Source organism: Heloderma suspectum, chromosome 14 (assembly GCF_057233095.1).
Source record: "Heloderma suspectum isolate Gila_16-S chromosome 14, 16-S_ref, whole genome shotgun sequence".
In the NCBI taxonomy this organism is placed as follows: Eukaryota; Metazoa; Chordata; class Lepidosauria; order Squamata; family Helodermatidae; genus Heloderma; species Heloderma suspectum.
In genome coordinates, this window is record NC_139471.1 from 8040704 (window position 1) to 8062508 (window position 21805).

General features: G+C 42.2%; 2 protein-coding genes across 4 annotated transcripts in view; one reads left to right on the forward strand and one right to left on the reverse strand.

Annotated features, from left to right (window-relative positions):
- RALGPS1 (Ral GEF with PH domain and SH3 binding motif 1) overlaps positions 1 to 21805 on the reverse strand; it is a 310289-nt gene that overhangs the window by 127959 nt on the left and 160525 nt on the right. The window lies entirely within an intron of this gene.
- ANGPTL2 (angiopoietin like 2) overlaps positions 20693 to 21805 on the forward strand; it is a 44340-nt gene continuing 43227 nt past the window's right edge. The window contains exon 1 of the mRNA XM_084821514.1: positions 20693 to 21196. The gene's annotated coding sequence lies outside the window, so the exon portion shown is untranslated. The remainder of the gene's footprint in view (positions 21197 to 21805) is intronic.

Sequence of the window (21805 nt, forward strand, 5' to 3'; positions counted from 1 at the left end):
CTCCCCTTTCAGGGACTCTCTGGTCCATGCTCACAGGCAGAGTCCTGAGCAGTAGAGCTACTCCCCCTTGGGGCCTCTATACCACTCAATCACAGGAAGGTTAAAAACACAGGGGTCATGATGATCTCAGGCACTAAAGAAAGGTTAAGTCCAAACAAGAAAGTGGTCCAGGCAAGACACTGTTTCCAGCATTATATTCCATGGCAGGTTTCTAACGCTACAAGTTCAAACAGACATGGGCCCAAATTGGATGGAGAGTCCAGGTGAAGGGTGCTTCAAGTGGTTCAGACAGTGGTAAGTCCAAACAGCAAGAACTTTGGACAATAAAGATGAGAACATTCCTAGCAAAGTGTTGTAGCCTCAGCACCTGCTTAAATGGAGGGTGGGGGCTGCAAGAGCCCTCCTTCTTGACAAATCTAACTGTCAGGAGATCCTGTCTCATAAGCCAGCACCACGTAAATACTGTGTTTTTACTCTGCTCTCTGTAGCCACTTCTGTTCCAAGAAACAAGTTGGAAATCCCTTCCTCCTTTACTGAAACTTCCCCAGCCTGTCTGGTTCCCTGGCTAAGTTTCTTAGCGGTAGGCATGCTGTTCAAGGCTGAATTTTGCAGCTGGCTAGGAGTGATTCAACTTCCCTCCTTGTAAAAGCCAGACAGAGAGAAACCCTAGTTTTTCTATAAGTGTCTTCTTATGACATAGTTTTTGGAAATCATGGGAGGAGGGGAGTAAAGAATGGATAAAGATATATAAACACATTGTCTAAACTTCTAAAACAAAAATCATAATCCAAAGCTGTTCAATTTTTCCAATTTTTCTTTAAGAAAAATCCAAAAACAGTCCTTGGAAAAATGTTTTTTCCCCTGAATTTTTCTGGGGCTTCATATCCCTGGCAGAGGATCACAAGCACCATCTTGGCCAGTAGAGAGCTTGCTCCTCACTGTCAATTAACATCTGGCTGATGTCTGAGGGTGGGTGGATATCTGAGGGGCTAGGGGCGTTCTATTATTTTCTATTGGAGATATTAATACATGCCTGGGAAATTCATTGGATAACCTGGGGGATTATCCAATGACCTATTAGTGAGGTCATAGACAGGGGCAGGTATATTAACAGGCCAGCTGAGGAGAAGAGCAATTAGATATCTTACATCTGTTTCGTATATTGATGACACCACAGTCCATATCTCCAAATAATCTCCCCCAGTGGTTTCATGTAGATGTTGAACAGAATGGGTATAAAATAGAACTCTGTGAAATCCACAGCATAACTGCCAAGGGACAAAGTGATAGTCCCCTAGCATTGCCTTCTGCAATTGGCCATCCGGGTAGGAGCAGAACCACTGCCATGCAGTACTTCCAGCACCCAGACCAGATAGCTTATCCAGAAGGAGACCATGGCTGACGGTATCAAAAGGTGCTGAGAAGTCCAAGGGAATTGACAGGGTTGCACTTCCCCTGTTCCCCTCTCAGCAGAGATCATCCCACAGGGCTACTAAGACAGTTCCATTCCAAAACCAGGCCTGAAGCCCAAGTTCAATGATACTCCCAGGTAAGTGTGTATAGGATTGCATAGTTTCAGAAGTTCATGGAAGGTGGTGGGAGAGAAGCAGCAGCCATGGGAGGCAGAAAAAAGGACCAGGGGGAAAACAAGCATGAGATAATTATTAAGATGCTGGCTACAGAATTTACTTTTCCACATACCAATGAATACTTGTATAGAACAAATGCTCCAAGAAGAGAATGTTTACAACAACCTTAGCATTCTGCTCTCCTTTAAACCTCACTCCCCGCCACTGCTGGACAACCAAGACCTCTTCCCCAAAGTTTCTAATTTAAGTCTTCTAAGGAGTGGGAAGAATATAGTTTTGGCTGAACGGGATCAGTTCTGGCAGAGGCAACTGGAAAAGCTGGTATTGAGATAGGACTCAACATAAGGCTGAATCACTGCTGTTAATTCATTACGTGCAAAAGGGGGAGTGGGAGAGAGTCTAGTTCTGTTCAGTTCATGTACAAAGGCCTGACTTTCAAAAAGTTCACAGAGGAAAGCAGCTTCTTCTGAAAGCCATTTTGTGGTTTTCCTCTAAATAGTTCAAGAGGCAACTCATCAGCAGAACATGCTCCAGTCATTACTGTCTCCTTTTTTTGCTAGCAAGTTCAGTGCCTGCTTCACCCTTCCAGGCAAATTTGGATTAGAAACAACAGCAGTTATATAAACTATGATACTATGGGTTATTCTGATGATATACGTTTAGTTAATAGTATATAAGAACGTAAGCACATAAGAAGAGCCATGTTGGACCAGACCAAGGGTCCATCTAGTCCAGCATTCTGTTCACACAGTAGCCAACCAGCTGCACACGGGAAACCCACAAGCAGGACACGAGTGCAACAGCATCCTTGTTCCCCAGCACCTAGTGTACAAAGGCACAGCCTCTGCTACTAGGAGATAGCATAGAGTCATCTGGATTAGTAGCCACTGATAGCCTTCTCCTCCAGGAATCTGTCTAACCCACTTTTAAAGCCATCCAAATTGGTGGCCATCACTACATCTTGTGGTAGTGATAGTTATGGAATGGTAACTATTCCATAGTTTGACTATGAGCTGTGTGACGAAGTACTTCCTTTTATCTTTCCTGAATCTCCCACCAATCAGCTTCAATGGATGATCCCAGGTTCTCGTATTATGAGAGAGGGAGAAAAATGTCTCCCTATCCACATTCTCCATACTGTGCATAATTTGGTACACCTCTATCATGTCTCCCTTACTCACCATTTTTCCAAGCTAAACAATTTCAGCTGTTGTAACCTTCCCTGATGGGGGAGTTGCTCCAGCCCCTTGATCATTTTAGTTGCCCTTTTCTGCATTTTTTCCAGCTCTACAATAACTTTTTTTTAGGTATGGTGACCAGACCTGTATAAAGTATTCTAAGTGTGGTCACGCCATAGATTTATATAAGGGCAGTATGATATTGGCAGTTTTATTCTCAATTCCTTTCCTAATTATGCCTAACATGGAGTTTGCCTTTTTTTACAGCAGCTGCACACTGGGTCGACATTTTCATCAAGCTGTTTACCACAACCCCAAGATCTCTTTCTTGGCTGGTCACTGCTAGCTCAGATCCCATCAACTTATACTTGAAGTTCAGATTTTTTTGCCCCAACATGCATCATTTTACACCTGCTTACACTGAACCACATTTGCCATTTGGATGCCCATTCTCCCAGTTTGGAGAGATCCTTTTGGGGTTCCTCACAATCCCTTTTTGTTTTAACCACCCTAAATAATTCGGTGTCATCAGCAAAGTTGGCCACTTCGCTGCTCACTCCTAATTTCAGATCATTTATGAGTAAACTGAAAACCATTGGTCCCAATATAGATCTCTGTGGGACCCCACTGTTAACATCCCTCCATTGGGAGAATTTTCCATTTATTCCTATCTGCTTTCTGTTCTTTAACCAGTTACTGATCCGTAAGAGGCCCTCTCCTCTTATTCCATGACTGCTAGGTTTGCTCAGGAGTCTTTGGTGAGGGACTTTGTCAAAAGCCTTATGGAAATCCAAGTAAACAATGTCTACCGGATCACCCCTGTCTATGTTTTTATTGACGCTCTCAAAACAACTTTAAAAGCTGAGTGAGACAGGACTTATGTTTGTGGAAGCCATGTTGATTCTTTTTTAGCAGGGCTTGTCCTTCTACATACTGAATAATTTTATCCTTAATAATGCTTTCAACCAATTTACCTGGAACAGGCTTTAAGCTAACTGGTCTGTAATTTCCCACAATCCTCCTGGATCCCTTTTTAAAAAATTGGTGTTATATTGGAACACCCTCTGGTACAAAGGCTGACCTTAGGGACATGTTGCATATTTTGGTTAGAAGATCAGCATTTTCATATTTGAGTTCTTTAAGAACTCTAGGATAGATACCATCTGGGCCCGGTGATTTATTTGCTTTCAATTTCTCTATAAAGTTGAGAACTTCATCTTTTGTCGCCACTATTTGCCTCAGTTCCTCAGACTCCCTTCCTGAAAACATCCATTCAGGCACAGGTATCTGTCCTATATCTTCTGAACTGAAGACAGTTGAAAAGCATTATTTTATTTATTTATTTATTTATTTATTATTAAATTTATTAATCGCCCATCTGGCTGGTCACCCAGCCACTCTGGGCAATGTACAACATACAATAAAAACAGTTTAAAACAATAAAATTCTACAATGAAAACATTTTCTAAAATACCCTAACCCACCCCAAATGCCTGCCTGAACAACAACGTTTTTAATGCATGACGGAAGCTCATTAAAGAGGGGGCATGACGGAGTTCCCTAGGGAGGGAGTTCCACAGAGTGGGGGCCACAGAAAAGGCCCTCTCCCTCATCCCCACCAGTCTAGCTGTCCTGGCTGATGGGACAGAGAGAAGGCCATCCGAGGCTGATCTTGTTAAGCGGCCTGTCTGGTGCTGCTGGAGGCGCTCCTTACGATAGGCTGGGCCAGAACCATATAGGGTTTTAAAGGTCAAAACCAACACCTTGAATTTGGCCCGGAAAACAACTGGTAACCAGTGCAACTCCTTCAGCACTGGAGTGATGTGATCTCGCTGGCGGCTGCCTTTAATCAGGCAAGCCGCCGCGTTCTGTACCAGCTGCAGTTTCCGAACCGTCTTCAAGGGTAACCCCACGTAGAGCACATTACAGTAGTCTAAACGAGTGGAGACCAGGGCATGTACTACCGATGGGAGCAGATGGTCGGGAAGGAAGGGGCGCAGCCGCCATATCAGATGGAGTTGATACAGTGCTGTCCGGCTCACAGCTGACACCTGAGCCTCCATGGACAGCTGGGAGTCCAAAATGACCCCCAGGCTGCGGACCTGGGCTTTCAAGGGTAGCCGTACCCCATTCAACACCAGGTCAACATCCCCCAGCCTCCTCTTGTCTCCCACCAAAAGTACCTCGGTCTTGTCAGGGTTCAGCTTCAGCCTATTCCTCCCCATCCAGCCACTCACCGTCTCCAGAAATTTGGACAGGGATTCTACGGCCAACCTTGGTGAAGATTTGAATGAGAGGTAGAGCTGCGTGTCATCCGCATATTGATGACACTGCACCCCAAACCTCCTGATGATAGCCCCCAGCGGCTTCACATAGATGTTAAATAGCATCGGGGAGAGGATGGAACCCTGTGGCACCCCACAAGTAAGTGGCCACGGGTCCAAAACCTCCTCTCCCAGTGCTACCCTCTGGTACCTGCCGGAGAGGAAGGACTGGAACCACCGCAATATGGTGTCCCCATTAATTCAGCTTCTCCACAATCTCCTTATCCTCCTTTAGTACTCAATAACTTTGTTGTCACCCAACAGTCCAACTGCATCCCTAGCTAGTATCCTGCTTCTGATATGTTTAAAGAATTCTTTATTGTTCATGTCATGAGCGATATACTCCTCAAAATGCTTTTTTGCATCTCTTACTGTCTACTTGCATTTCCTTTGTGCAAACTTGTGCTCCCTTTTATTTTCCTCATTTGGGCAAGATTTCCATTTTCAGAAGGAAGCCTTCTCTCTAACAGCTTTCTTGACACTGTTCGTTAACCACACTGGTGACCTCTTGGACTTGGTACTATTTCCTAACCTGTGGTATACATTTTATCTGAGCTTCTGTTATTGTGCTCTTGACTAACGTCCATGCATTTTGAAGGGATTTAACCCTTTTGTTTCCCTCTTTCAACTTTCTTTTCACCAGTTCCCTCATTTTGGAGAAGTTTCCTCTTCTGAAGTCAAATGTGACTGTGTTGGACTTCCTTGGCAATTTTCCACTTAAATATATATTAAATCTGATAGCACTGTGGTCACTGTTTCCAACTGGTTCAAAAACATCTACATCTTGTACTAGGTCCTGGGCAACATCACTTAAGATTAAACCCAGGGTCGCCTCCCCTCTGGTTGGTTCCATGACCAACTGTTCCAGGGCACAGTCATTTAGGGCATTGAGAAATTTAACCTCTTTCTCATGACTGGAACATACATTGATCCATTCAATCTGGGAGCAATTGAAGTCACCCATTATTAAACAATTACTCATCTGGAGGCCTCCCTGATTTTATATTCCATCTCAATGTCACCCTAAGCCTTCTAGTCTGGGGGACAATAGCATGTTCCTAGTACTAAATTAGTTTTGGAGCCCAGTATTGTCACCCACAGTGCTTCTGCACTTTTCTTATGTGCTATGCTTTTTCACTAAATACATGATCATCATAATGGTCACTACCAGAAAAACATATATGGCTATCATATACATTGCACAGAAATATGGACTCCCAAGACACCATTTCAGATTCCAAGTGGTGGCGGTTTAAATTCTCAGCATGGTACAAAAGCCATTTCTTGGATATACTCAATGTTAAACTGGAAAAAAGTAGTGTGTTTAAGAGCACAATCGTATGCAAGTCTAGACAGAAAAAAGCCCTTCAACTCCCAGCATGCCCCAGCCGGCCATAGCTGGTTGAGGCATGCTGGAAGTTGTAGGACTTTTTTCTGTCTAAACCTGCATAGGATTGCAACCTAACAGCATTTATTACCTTTTTATAACTCTTAATTCTAGCATTGTTATCAGCACAGGTCAGTTATCCTTTTCTTTAGTAAGCACAAGGATTTCATCCTGCAAAATTAGATAACAGCCTTAAGAACAACTGGACAATTTTGCTAAATTTGGTTGGGTCAAGTGTGACAGCCGTTAATGACTACTACTTAAGAATATAACAAGAGTTATACTGGATCAAACTAAACGCCTACCTAGTCCAGCATTCTGTTCCTACCTCTTAGGTTAAGTCTCAGTCTTTTTCAGTGATTCCTGGGCCCATATTCCTAACAGTGGCTGGATTCTGTTAAAAACAGAAACAACACACAGAGATGGACACCCCCTCCCACTCCTGGAAGCTACCATGTTCAAAGAATCTAGGCAACCTTAAACAAACATCATCTACTAAGCCTACTGTTTCCTGCACAAGAGGTTTTAGAAATCATTATGTTTCTTAGCCCCTGACATACTTTCTATGTACTTGATATTAGGCTATGTCAAAGGAATGTTTCATATAAACAAAAAGCTGAAATTAGTTTGTATATTTTAATCTGCACATCAATGGCTGAAATTTACTTCATCTGTTAAGCTTGGGATTCTGCTTCAAACCAGCTGCATGTACTCAAGAAAGCCCAGTCATTTCCAAAGGCAAAAATGTGTACTTCAGAAAACATCTTGTGTAGGACAAAAGGTTGATGCTTATTTATAGCTTTTTTGCCTTCACTAATCTATCCCTTAGTTTAAAGTTAACAAAAATCCTCTGGAACAGATAGACCAAAGCGTAGAGCCTAATGCTCCATGAACAGAAGACTCCTTCCAACTGTGGAAAGGACTCCAATCCAGCAGAGGCTTCTGCTGTAAGAAGCAAGGGGGAGGTGATTTTCACAGATTCTCCCACCCGCTGCAACCCCATGTACCCCTCCACACTGTTCTAGAGTGTTCTCCAGTCCTCTGGAGCAGAGTTTCAAAAGTACAAGGGGGATGCGGGGTGGGGGATGGGTGAAAACTGCCTCCCCCTCTGCTACAGGTTGGAGTGCCCTGTGAGCACTCTAACCATACTTTTGCAAAATAGTATAAAAATAAACACTGCATACACATCACTGACAGCTGGTGTGACACCGTGCCTAAGAGACTGAGCTATGAATCAGGAAGCCCCTGGTTCATATCTCATCTCTGCCATGAACTCCCTAGGTGGCCATAAAAGCCAGCCCCCTGCTCCAATCCAGAACATGGAAATAATGACCTCTCTTACAAGGTTGTTACAAGGAGCACTGAGATAATATACAAGTACTTTGAATATTTTAAAGCACTATAGATACGTTCTGATCATCACAAACTTCCTTTCATATCTTTCAGCCACTGCTCTCTAGGGATGTCAGAGAACGGTCTACCACCCACCCGCCCCCCGCGGATCCCCCCCAGGACAAGACTTTCCTGGGGGCGGATGTTCCGGACAGCGGCGGCTCCAGTGGCAGCTTCGGCGGTGGCTGGTCTTCCGAACGGCTGCCGCCGCCGCCATTTGCAGTCTGTGTCTCCCCCCCCCCATAGACGTGATAGGCTACGTAAAGACTTACGTAGCCTATCACGTCTGGTTTAAAAAAAAAAAAAACCACGTACGCCCACTATGCTATTTGCGTTCCCCTTTCTTTTCTTCGTCTTAGTCTATGTAAATATTGACATAGACTAAGACGGCGAAAAATAAGGAACGCAAATGGCAGTGGCCGTAGCCGACGCCATTTGCGTACGCATTTTTTAATTTTGTTACCCAGAGCCCTCCGCGGCCGGAAATCCGGCTGCGGACAGCCCTGGCCTGGGCCTGGCTGGCTGCTCCACGGAAATTCATACATCCCTACTGCTCTCTCTACATACCTTAAGGTGAATTTACATACTGCAGTTTTCACAAAAACATCACAGAAGAAATAACTTGACATGAATGCTGAAACTGACACCAAAAGTCATCACACCTCACTGACCCAGTTTGGACAATCACTGCAGCTTAAACAAGCCATGGTGGTTTGATTAAACCATGGTGAATTACCCACCTGGGCACAGCTTGTTGTGTAATCCAGACCTGGGCAGGTAATTAGGCAAATGGTGCCCGGCATGCACCATGGCTTAAACAAGCCACAGTGGCTTGTTTAAGCTGCGAGGCTTGTGCAAACTGGGCTATTTACTCTTACTAGTGGATTCAGTGGAGACAATCCATTAATGTGGTGATAAACTCAGCATGCACAAATGTCTTTCTTGTGATGGCTAGAATGGAAATGCATGCTGAAAAAAATAATAATGGGGGAAAACTGACACATCGGGAAAGCACATTTAAATGACCTATTATAAATTGCCTACTGCCTCTTGAAACAGAGTCTCCCCGCTGCTACCCAGCTGGGGAACTGCAAGGGCTGAAGCATATTGACCAGATGGCAAGCGCTCTCTTTCAAGAGGGAGACTGAAGCCCTCCAAGCCAGAAGATTTGATGTTCCACATAATGCATCATAGGGAAAGTGAATTTGTCTTTAAAGAGGAATTTTCCTTCCCCACAGCCAAGCTGAAATGGAGAATTGAATTTACTCAAGGTAGCTGTTTCTGGGATATATTTCAAGGGGATGCGGGGTGGGGATATATAGTGTACATGCACCCAGGGCCGGATTAAGACATGCTGAGGCCCTAAGCCACATCAAGATTCAGACGCCCCATACCATAAAATTAAGGGGGGAGGGAGTGTATTACATTATAATAGGAAGGGTAATAAAAGTTTACTACCCAGTGTTAGGGGGTGCTTGAAATTAAATAGGGTTAGATACCCTTCTCTGAAGATGTGTATAAAAGCACACATAAAGTAAGTTGATTTGAACTTCTTTTAAACTGGCTCTAGTTTGCACTTATTGCCTCCGATATTAAATGCTGTGTTGCCATGCTTTCTCTATATAAGGCATCTCTGCTTTATAGAGTCAAACCAGACTTTCCAACATATTTAAGCCAAAGCAATTTCATTTTAGTTATCGTACATCTTAGTCCTCTCCAACGTATTTAGAGACCCCTCATAATATGAGGCCCTAAGCAATGGCTTAGTTAGTTTGTTCCTAAATCTGGCACTGCATGCACCCCATAACTACAACAGGAAAGGTCCTTTATAGAATTATGCTGATGGAAGGGTCCTTAAGCATCATCTAGTACAATGGCTTCTATCTGTTCCATTTATTCAAAGTGAATTATATTACAGTGTAATCTGTGGGTTTCCTGTAGGCAGGTGAATGTAGTCATCTTTATCAGCTGCTAGAAACTGAAAATCCAACTGACCTCTAGGCTCTGGGTCCACAAGCAGCAGCAAATGTACTCTATTAGCTAACTAGCATGGTTAAAGGAGACATAAAAACCTTCACTTCAGCTGGTAATAATTGCAAATGCATTAGTTTGGAAGAGTAGTAAATATAAGTGTTCTGCAACATTCGTTTGTTTCATGTTTAGTGCTCTCCCTTTGAAAAGTAGCTTGCTCAATAAGGAAGTTAAAAGAAACAGATCAAAACAAAATCTTATAATATATAGTGATGTGTTCTGTATCATGTGATAATGCTTTGTATGATAGTGCGGTCACTGAACTTGAGCCGGACATCCTCGAGAGTGAAGTCAAGTGGGCCTTAGGAAGCATTACTAACAACAAAGCTAGCGGAGATGACAGTATTCCAGCTGAGCTATTTAAGATCCTAAAAGATGATGCTGTTAAAGTGCTGCACTCAATATGCCAACAAGTTTGGAACACTCAACAATGGCCACAAGACTGGAAAAGGTCAGTTAAATTCCAATTCCAAAGAAGGGCAATGCCAAAGAGTGTGCAAACTACCGTACAATTGCGCTCATTTCACATGCCAGCAAAGTTATGTTCAAAATCCTACAAGCTAGGCTTCAGCAGTATGTGAACCGAGAACTACCGGAAGTACAAGCTGGGTTTTGAAGAGGCAGAGGAACTAGAGATCAAATCACCAACATTCGCTGCATCATGGAGAAAGCAAGAGAATTCCAGAAAAACGTCTATTTCTGCTTCATTGACTACGCTAAAGCCTTTGATTGTGTGGATCATAACAAACTGTGGCAAATTCTGAAAGAGATGGGAGTACCAGACCACCTTACCTGTCTCCTGAGAAACCTGTACGAGGGTCAAGAAGCAACAGTAAGAACCGGACATGGAACAACCGATTGGTTCAAAATTGGGTAAGGAGTACGACAAGGCTGCATATTGTCGCCCTGCTTATTTAACTTATATGCAGAGTACATCATGAGAAACGCCGGGTTGGATGAATCATAGGTCGGAATTAAGATTGCCGGGAGAATTATCAACAACCTCAGATACGCAGATGATACCACCCTAATGGCAGAAAGCGAAGAGGATCTAAAAAGCCTCTTGTTGAGGGTGAAAGTAGACAGTGCAAAAGCTGGTTTGAAACTCAACATTAAAAAACGAAGATCATGGCATCTGGCCCCATCACTTCCTGGCATATAGAAGGAGAAGAAATGGAAGCAGTGACAGATTTTACTTTCTTGGGCTCCAAGATCACCACAGACGGTGACTGTAGCCATGAAATTAAAAGACGCTTGCTCCTTGGGAGGAAAGCTATGGCAAACCTAGACAGCATAGTAAGAAGCAGAGACATCACCTTGCCGACAAAGGTCCGTCTAATCAAAGCTATGGTTTTCCCAGTAGCAACGTATGGCTGTGAGAGCTGGACTATAAGGAAGGCTGAGCGCTGAAGAATTGATGCTTTCGAACTGTGGTGCTGGAGAAGACTCTTACTAGTCCCCTGGACTGCAAGGAGGTCGAATCAGTCCATCCTAAAGGAAATCAACCCTGAGTACTCATTGGAAGGACAGATACTGAAGCTGAAGCTCAAATTTTTTGGCCACCTAATGCGAAGAGAAAACTCCCTGGAAAAGACCCTGATGCTGGGAAAGATTGAAGGCAAAAGGAGAAGGGGACAGCAGAGGATGAGATGGCTAGAGAGCATCACCGATGCAACGAATATGAATTTGAGCACACTCCAGGAGAGAGCAGAGGACAGGAACGCCTGGCGTGCTATGGTCCATGGGGTCACCAAGAGTTGGACACGACTGAACAACAACAACAACAATGTAGCATTACATCTTCTTGCTGATGTTTGACAAACTTGAGCTCATGTTCTAGATGGAAAGTTGTGCCAACATTAGAACATTGCAGAGAATGCTGTGAAGATAGCCCAACATCAACCATGCTTACCTGGAAGGAAGTCCCACTGATTACAATGCACTTGACTTCTAGGTTTGTTTAAGATTAAAGCTACATGCCTAAGATACCCATCAGCAGCCACTAGAGCCTTCTTCTCATGATACTGCACATAAATAACATCCCACACTTGGAGACTTACAGAGAAGGCTCAGGCTATTAGAAATAAAATATGTTTTCCAAACTATACTAAGGTCCTAGGGGATTCCCCCAACAATTTCATTTAACAAAGTGATAAGCTTGCTTAGGTTAGGCTTTCAGTAGTATGACTGGCATCTAAAGCATTGACATTCAAGGTTCTGCACAAATTAGTCAGGGCTTGTTCACACAGTGGTTCAGTTTGTGGCTAGGTGCCCATGCAGTGAATACCACACAGTACACAGCCATAGCATTCACACATTACAAGCTTGTTGTTTCCTCCCAATGTATGGCGTCAACCGCAACATTCTGCTGTGCTGAACCACAAATATAGCTTGTGAAGATTAGAGAGAAAACATAAGGATTATTTGAAGGGAATGGCAAATATGCTGTAGGCCTCATATTGGCTCCATCACAACTACTTTGTGGACTATACTAAAGCTCTATGGTATAAACACAATGAACCACAAATGCAGATTTATGTAGTGATCTCATCTGCGAAATCATCCGGTAATTGTGATTTTTTTTAAAAAAACGAATAGTGTGCAAAATAACAAATGAACCTTGGAATATCAATTACCATTCCTAGCAGGCAATTACTGGGGTCCAACCAGGGTAGATTGATTTAAATCAGTAAGAAAAAAGGAACTGTTTCAATCAAGTTTACTATTGATACTTTATATCTTTCCTAAACAATAATGCAAATCTGAACACTAAACCACATTAATTTACAATGAGACTATTATTTACACTGTTGTTTTACAAATCAAGATTTGCATCTCTTTGTCACACTTTACATATTTTTCACACTTTCCTTTTATCTATAGAGGGGATGTTTTTAAAATTCAATAAACAAAAACCATACGGTTTACAAAAAAAAAGTTAAGCCTACATAGCTTTCAGCCAAGCACCAAAAAGCAGGGAAATTGTAAACTACGGCTCACAAACTTTAACACCAAATCCTCCCTAAGGAGGCAGAAAGTGCAAGTGAAATTCTCTTTCTCCCAAAGCAGATAAACCAAATGGATAGGATGGAGAATATGACATGCAGAGATGACTGTGGGGTTGTGGAAACTGAAGGCAAACAATGTAGGGCCATCAACTTCTCTCTTTTTTAGAGCAGCCTTCACCAACCTAGTGCTTTCCAGATGTGTTGGACTGCAACTTCCAGCACGGCCATTAGCATCCTATTTTCTAGAATTAGGACAAAACATATGTGATCCTCCAAGGAACTCCAAAACAGGTGCAGCACTTTAAATAGACTTAGTGAGGATGTGGTGTTAAGGCTTGTGATCCTTAGCTCACAATTGCCCTGCTTTTTGGTGCTTGGTTGAAAGCTGTATAACCTTAACTCTTTATTTATTTTTTGCAAAACATAGTTGTTTGGTTTATTGAATTTCATGGCTTTGTGAATGGATGATTTTTTATTAAACAGTTGGCAACGAAGCCCATGGTAGCCAGGATATAACATGACATCAACAACTAATAAAAGTAAGGGTTATGAGTTCAAACCCATTTTAAGTTAATAAATGAGCCCCAGAAGTTATGCTCTCTCTCACTTTGCAACCTGATGATACTCATTTGAATTTTTCAGTAGCCAGTGTCAGAAAGAGATAAAAGCTTTTAAAGAGTGCCCCTCATGAGAAGGAACCATTTTGCCTTTTGAGTCTGTGTTTAGAGAGTGTTTGAATGATGGTTCTACTGGAATTAAGAAACTCTGGTTAATCTACTTGGTTCTATGGCACGTGCCATCTTATCCTCACAACACTTTATCCTTCATCAACCTTCCAGCTAGGTGTACCTTTCCTATTTTCTGTCATATGATTTCAAGTCTTGTTTGGACAAGCAAGTCTTGGATAGATCTTAAGCTCCCACAGCCAAGAAATGTCACTGTACCCAATGCAACATAAATAAGAGTGTGTATTGCTACTAGAGACTAACTCTAATCATCTTGCTAGGAAAATTGATCAGATAGCAATGAATTATGAAACCACAAAATCAGAATATTTGGTCCTTTCTCCATTAGAGCCTTCCTACTTATTATCACCCCAATGCCTTTCAAAGACAGACAGGAAAAATGATATTTTCCAGAACTATACTTTTTTTTTTTAGTATGACAAATGTGCACTTAGCAGCATTGCTAACATAGTTCCATGCCTAAGGTTAATGTCATGGTGCAAGGTGTGGAAACCATTTAAACAATTTGAAATTGGTCACAGGATCTGCAAGACAAAGCAGGCAATCACTAGCATGCAGTCTGACATACGATAAAAGCCAGCTGACTTCAGGTAGAGTCATAGCCAAAGATGCAACTTTGTTACTGAGGGCCAAAAATCCTACTGGCCGAACATATGAAGCAAAACCATGTGTGCCTATCTTGACTAACTGTGACCTGCATTGTATCAAGAGCCATACTTAATTTAAGAGACAAATTAAATAATAAGGGTCAGGTGCTGATCTCAAAAGGCCCTCTCTGTTGTAAAATGCACCAATCCCCATACAACATACTGTGCATTATAATTTCCTGTTTAGACCCAAGATTTAAAAAATAAATCATACCTGTTTGAATGTAACTAAGTAAAAGCATTAACTACAGTGCGTTTTACAAGTGAATTGAACTGTTGTTGTTGATGGTGGTGATTTTAAACCCTCTTCCTCAACATGATGAAAAAACCAAAGAATCTTGTGACACCTGAAAGACTAAGAAATGTATTATAGTACAAACTTTTCTGGAAGTAGAGTCCACTTCCTCTGATGTGTGAAATGCTATCCCCAGTTTTTTAAATTAATTTTAATGTGATATAACTGCAGATATACTTGGAATTTTCCGAACAAAAATTCCATAATATGTACAACAATCACTAATTAAATTCATATGGGGGGGATCATATGCAATAAACTTCAGCAAAGGAGATCGTTACCTTGTCGTGGTGCTGGAGCTTGAGCACCTCAATGATGTCATGAGCTAAACCATGAAGAGACACCCAAGACAGGAAGGTCATGGCAGAGAGGTCAGCCTAAATACGATCCCTGGGGAAGGAAACGGCAACCCACCCCAGTATTCTTGCCATGAAAACTAAATGGATCAGTACAACCAGAGATATGTCGGTATACCATCGGAAGATGGGACTCCCAGGTCGGAAGATGGTCAAAATGCTATTGGGGAGGAACAGAGGATAAGTTCAACTAGCCCCAGATGTGATGACGCAGCTAGCTCAAAGCCGAAAGGACAGCTAGCGGCCGATGGTGCTGGTGGTGAACGACGAATCCGATGTTCTAAAGATCAACACACCATAGGAACCTGGAATGTAAGGTCTATGAGCCAGGGCAAATTGGATGTGGTTATTGGGGAGATGTCAAGATTAAATATAGACATTTTGGGTGTCAGTGAACTGAAATGGACTGGAATGGGCCACTTCACATCAAATGACCACCAGATCTACTACTGTGGACAAGAGGACCACAGAAGAAATGGAGTAGCCTTCATAATTAATAATGAAGTGGCTAAAGCAGTGCTTGGATACAATCCAAAAAATGTCAGAATGATCTCAATTTGAATTCAGGGTAAGCCATTTAACATCACAGTGATCCAAAAATACGCCCCAACCACAGATGCTGAAGAAGCAGAAGTAGATCAGTTCTATGAGGATCTGCAGCACCTACTGGATAGTACGCCAAAAAAAGATGTTATTTTCATTACAGGAAACTGGAATGCTAAGGCGTGTAGTCAAACGACACCTGGAATTACAGGGAAGCATGGTCTGGGAGAATAAAATGAAGCAGGACATAGGTTGATAGAATTTTGCCAAGACAACTCACTGTGCATAACAAACACTCTCTTCCAACAACCTAAAAGACGACTTTATACATGGACTTCACCAGACGGTCAACACCGAAATCAGATTGACTACATCCTTTGTAGCCAAAGGTGGCGGACATCTATGCAGTTGGTAAAAACAAGACCTGGAGCTGATTGTAGTTCAGATCACGAACTTCTTATTGCACAATTTAGAATCAGACTAAAGAGAATAGGGAAGACCCACAGATCAGTTAGATATGAGCTCACGAATATTCCTAATGAATATGCAGTGGAGGTGAAGAATAGATTTAAGGGACTAGATTTAGTAGATAGGGTCCCGGAAGAACTATGGACAGAAATTTGCAACATTGTTCAGGAGGCGGCAACAAAAAACGTCCCAAAGAAAAAGAAAACCAAGAAGGCAAGATGGCTGTCTGCTGAGACACTGGAAGCAGCCCAAGAAAGAAAGCAAAAGACAACAGTGATAGGGGGAGATATGCCCAATTAAATGCAAAATTCCAGAGGTTAGCCAGAAGAGATAAGGAATTATTTTTAAACAAGCAATGCACGGAAGCGGAAGAAGATAATAGAATAGGAAGGACAAGAGACCTCTTCCAGAAAATTAGAAACATCAGAGGTAAATTCCAGGCAAAAACGGGTATGATCAAAAACAAAGATGGCAAGGACCTAACAGAAGCAGAAGAGATCAAGAAAAGGTGGCAAGAATATATGGAAGATCTGTATAGGAAGGATAATAATATCGGGGATAGATTTGACGGTGTGGTCAGTGAGCTAGAGCCAGACATCCTGAAGAGTGAAGTTGAATGGGCCTTAAGAAGCATTGCTAATAACAAGGCAGCAGGAGACGACAGTATCCCAGCTGAACTGTTTAAAATCTTGCAAGATGATGCTGTCAAGGTGATGCATGCCATATGCCAGCAAATTTGGAAAACACAAGAATGGCCATCAGATTGGAAAAAATCAACTTATATCCCCATACCAAAAAAGGGAAGCACCAAAGAATGTTCCAACTATCGAACAGTGGCACTTATTCACATGCCAGTAAGATAATGCTCAAGATCTTGCAAGGTAGACTCCATCAATTCATGGAACGAGAATTGCCAGATGTACAAGCTGGGTTTAGAAAAGGCAGAGGAACTTGAGACCAAATTGCTAATATCTGCTGGATAATGGAGAAAGCCAGGGAGTTCCAAAAAAAATCTATTTCTGTTTTATTGACTATTCTAAAGCCTTTGACTGTGTGGATCATAACAAATTGTGGCAAGTTCTTGGTAGTATGGGGATACCAAGTCATCTTGTCTGCCTCTTGAGGAATATGTATAACGACCAAGTAGCAACAGTAAGGACAGACCATGGAACAACGGACTGGTTTAAGATTGGGAAAGAGTACAGCAGGGTTGTATACTCTCACCCTACCTATTCAACCTGTACGCAGAACACATCATGCGACGTGCTGGGCTTGACGAATCCAAGGCTGGAGTTAAAATCGCTGGAAGAAACATTAACAATCTCCGATATGCAGATGATACCACTTTGATGGCTGAAAGTGAGGAGGAGCTGAGGAACCTCATGACGAAGGTGAAAGAAGAAAGTGCAAAAGCTGGGTTGCAGTTAAATCTAAAAAAAACCCAAGATTATGGCAACCAGCTTGATTGATAACTGGCAAATAGAGGGAGAAAACGTGGAGGCAGTGACAGACTTTGTCTTTCTAGGCGCAACGATTACTGCAGACGCTGACTGCAGCCAGGAAATCAGAAGACAATTACTTCTTAGGAGGACAGCAATGACAAATCTTGATAAAATAGTGAACAGCAGAGACATCACACTGACAACAAAGGTCCGCATAGTTCAAGCAATGGTATTCCTCGGAGTAACCTATGGCTGCGAGAGCTGGACCATAAGGAAGGCTGAGTGAAGGAAGATAGATGCTTTTGAACTGGGGTGCTGGAGGAAAATTCTGAGAGTGCCTTGGAATGCAAGAAGTTCAATCTAGTCCATACTCCAGGAAATAAAGCCAGACTGCTCACTTGAGGGAATGATCTTAAAGGCAAAACTGAAGTACTTTGGCCACCTCATGAGAAGACAGGATACCCTGGAGAAGATGCTGATGCTAGGGGAAGTGGAAGGCAAAAAGAAGAGGGGCCGACGAAGGGCAAGATGGATGGATGATATTCTGGAGGTGACGGACTCGACCTTGGGGGAGCTGGGGGTGGCGACGGCTGACAGGAAGCTCTGGCGTGGGCTGGTCCAGGAAATCACGAAGAGTCGGAAGCAACTGACTGAATAAACAACAACAAATATGCAATAAAATCAACAAAATCTATCATAAAAACTCATTAGGGAGTTTTAGTGTTCAGTCATATTGTTAAAACATATCTTTCCACTCCATGGGTTTTTGGTAGGTTTCTCCTCTTATCCTGTTTAATAAAGTCGATAAAGGCACACCATATTTCAGGTAAAGTATCTGATTCCTTTTGTTCTCTTTGTGCCTGGACTTGTCTAGTCAATTTTTCTGCCAATGTAACTGTCCATACATTGCTGTACCATGCTTTTACTGATAGGTCTTTGGAATACTTCCAGCATTTAAAATTTAATAAATGCGCTTGTAAAAAAAAAAAAAAGTAAGATATTTTGGATGCTAAAAAATTGATAACAGGCCTAATTTTGGATCAAAATGTCCTTTACTCTTAAGATTGCATTTCCTTCTTTATGTAAGATTGCATTCCTTAAAGATGTCCTTTCAGAATCCTTGCATATGTTGACATCTGCACCACATGTGGAAATGGGTCCCCCACACCCGCTGCAGCAAACCAAACAAGAGGACAACAATCAATTAAGTTAAAACATTAAATTAATTTGGAATATTTTAAATGTTAAAATGTCTGGGCAAACAGGAATGGATTAATTTGGTGCTGAAAAGAAAACAAAGTTGATGCCAACTGTATCTCCTTTGGTAAGACATTCCAAAGTTGGGGTCCCACCACAGAGAAGGCCTTCTCCTTTGTAAAAGCATAGAATCTTTCTCCCGCCGACAGTATCTGGACTAACACAACCACTCCTCTGAACTTCTAGACATGGTGGCAGTCAAAATAATCTTTTAGAACATGGGCTGCCGCCAAACAGATACAAAATACTGCTGTAGATGATTTCTTGCAGAGAATGGATGCAGGAGAGAAGGTAAACCTAATCCCATGCCTCCTCTGGAGAACTCTTCTTTGAAGGATGGCCTGGAGCCCTCCCGAGCCAAACATCGCAGAGGAGCTACCTGAGTCAAGGGACTTTATGGCAGTTCAGGGGGGTTCTGGGCCCTTGGGGGAGATGGCCATTGACACAATGTCATTAGCCCCCGCTCAGACTCAGACATAAGATGCAGATCAGCCACCTAGCCCCAGGGAGTGGAGGCATCTAAAGTCAGGCGTGGCCAGCTGCCAGACACTGAAGTACCTGCTGAGGAATAAGGACTCCTCATAAGTAAAGGTGCATTTGTGAACAAGGCTCTACTTTTAAGTAAACAATTTCTCAGGTCGCACTAATGGCTTGCAGCTGTGCTTGGCGGGGGGGTGGTGTGCTCTGAGCTTCAGGTTTAAAATTTCTAAGCTTTTAGTTCTAGGCACAGAGTTCAGGAACATTGTGTACCAGGTCCCAGACTCCTGTCTTGTATTTTCCTGATAACCTAGCTCTTCTCAGGAATTCCCTGTGTTTGGACTTTGGACTGGCTATTGACCATGCCTTTGATACTGACCCTGACTAACTCCCTGCAGCTCTGTCCCTACACCACTGCATGCCCTCCCCCCCAATACTTTTCTCCTAGGTGGGCTCCAAAACTGCATGTAGATCCCATCACTAGAAAAGCAGCTGGATGAGAGGGTTTCAGGGAGAAAAGTACAGATAGGTTAAGGGTTCGGCACCCCCTTCCCACCTTTTTTAAAAGCTTCTCCGCTTTAAAATCACTTCACTCCCACACAGGTTTATACCTGCGGCACAACCTTGTGTTCTAACACATGATTCTTGCCACTGTCACATCTAGTAAGACCTTTAGTAGGAACCCTATGGTAATAAGGATCTTTTATCTTTTAAAAAGGTTGAATTGTAAATATTTCATAATCTTCCCTAACCTCTGGGAATAAGGTGGGATAGAAATCTAAAATAAATATAATCTGTCCATCATTCAAACTGTGCAATGAAAGTGCGCAAACTCAGCCTCCCTAGGGAAATTATGTAGCTGAAACAGGTAAAGCGCATTCATTGGACAGATGGGATGGCTCTCCCAGGTCTTGTTACTGCTGCCTCCCATGGGGGCAGGACTGCTTAAACCCAGTGCCTTGGATAAGCATGTTGCAGTTCTAGGGAAATGAAAACATGCAGGTGCGTTGGTAAAAAAAAAACAGCCAAGGTGTGTGAGTGTGTGTGGGGGGAATGAAAACACACACATTCAGTCAGGTCCAACCCACTGTGCTCTAATGAAAAACAAAATACAAAACAAAACTGAGTGCTTAACCAGTAACTTCAAGTCTAATTATTATAATGCAAGTTCTACATACCATTGTAAAGAATGACTCACTGTTATCCAGACTAAAAACAACAACAACACCCATGCACTTTCAGGGGGTGGATAGTTAAAAACCTATTATATAATGCCAGACATAAAACTGTACCTTGCCTTGAACAGCAGCAACTAAAAATGTATGAAGTGTTCCTATCTTAAGTCATTTGTAGTTTTTCAGCATTGCTATCTGACAAAGTCCAGGGAGGCAGCATATTACATACTCTGGGCTGCTGAAAGCTGTGACATCACTGGGTAAAAGTTTGGCTTCAGCCAGCCCTCTACTGTTTGTGGTTAAGGGGAGGCCCTGAACGTGTATCTTGCTGGTGGATCCCTTACGCTTGTGGGAGGGGAAGCAGAGCTTATCCAACCAGAACTTGTCTGGTTACCGCATGCCTGATTATCATTTCCCCCCCTCCAGCATGTAAGTAAGTCTACCACAAAGGAGCTGAAGTTCAAATAGGGCTCTTTTAGCTTCGCCTGAAATGATGAATTGAAAGCTTTAGAACTGAAACGCAGAAGAGCCGGAGTTCCTGAAAAGCAAGTCACTGCTGCAGCCTATTGTCCCCGAGTGTCTATAGCATGGGAGCAGACGGCTTAGATTCAGCAATCAAGTTAAAGGGACAAGAGTTTAAACAATAAGGAAATAACAGGACTGCAGTAGTTTTACGTTGTTATCCTTTCAAGCACAGTACCAAATGCATGAACCTTTCATGCAACAGAATCTAGGTAGCTCTGATCGCAGATGAATACATTTTTTTTGGTATCAGCGATGTCACTATTTCTGTGGATGAGCCAGTCAGTGAATTGTTGATTTATTTATTTTTTAAAAAAAGCAAGTCTGAAGCTTGAAGAAAGAAACCCAAAGGAAACAAGGTAAGAATAAGAATGTATATTTTCACTGCTAGCTGCAAAGCCATTTTTAAAAAGTACTATAATTTAGGAAACAAAACAAGCCTTTTTATAAGGTTGGTAAGTTTGAATTGTATTTTCTTGAAGTTATCAACTTCTATAAGAAACTGAAAATCTTTAAAGGTAAAGTTCTTATTGAAATGAATGCATACATGCTTTGGAATGCTTTGAGTTCTGCATGATTTTCTTGATTTTTTTAAACTTCAAAATGTATGTTTGTAAAGTCAGTCTAAAATACTGAAGTGCCAAAGAGAAAAGGATTATTTAAATTAAAAAACCAACAAGTCCATCACAATATTGATCATATATGTGCAAAATGCTTTTTTCTCCCTAAATACTACATAGAAAAATTCTCTACACTTTGTGCCACTTCTTTGAAAGGACTATTGTATTACAACCCAGGAAACTGGTCTTTACTTTCCTCTGACACACTGATCAGATTAAAAGATACAGAAAGCTCCTCTAAGTAGCAGCTCCTAGAATATCACAGTGTTTGCATGTTTAAGCGAAAACTTTTTTTAAATGTCCAAATCAAGCAAAGCTGGAAATATTTCTTGTAGCAGCTTTTGCAGT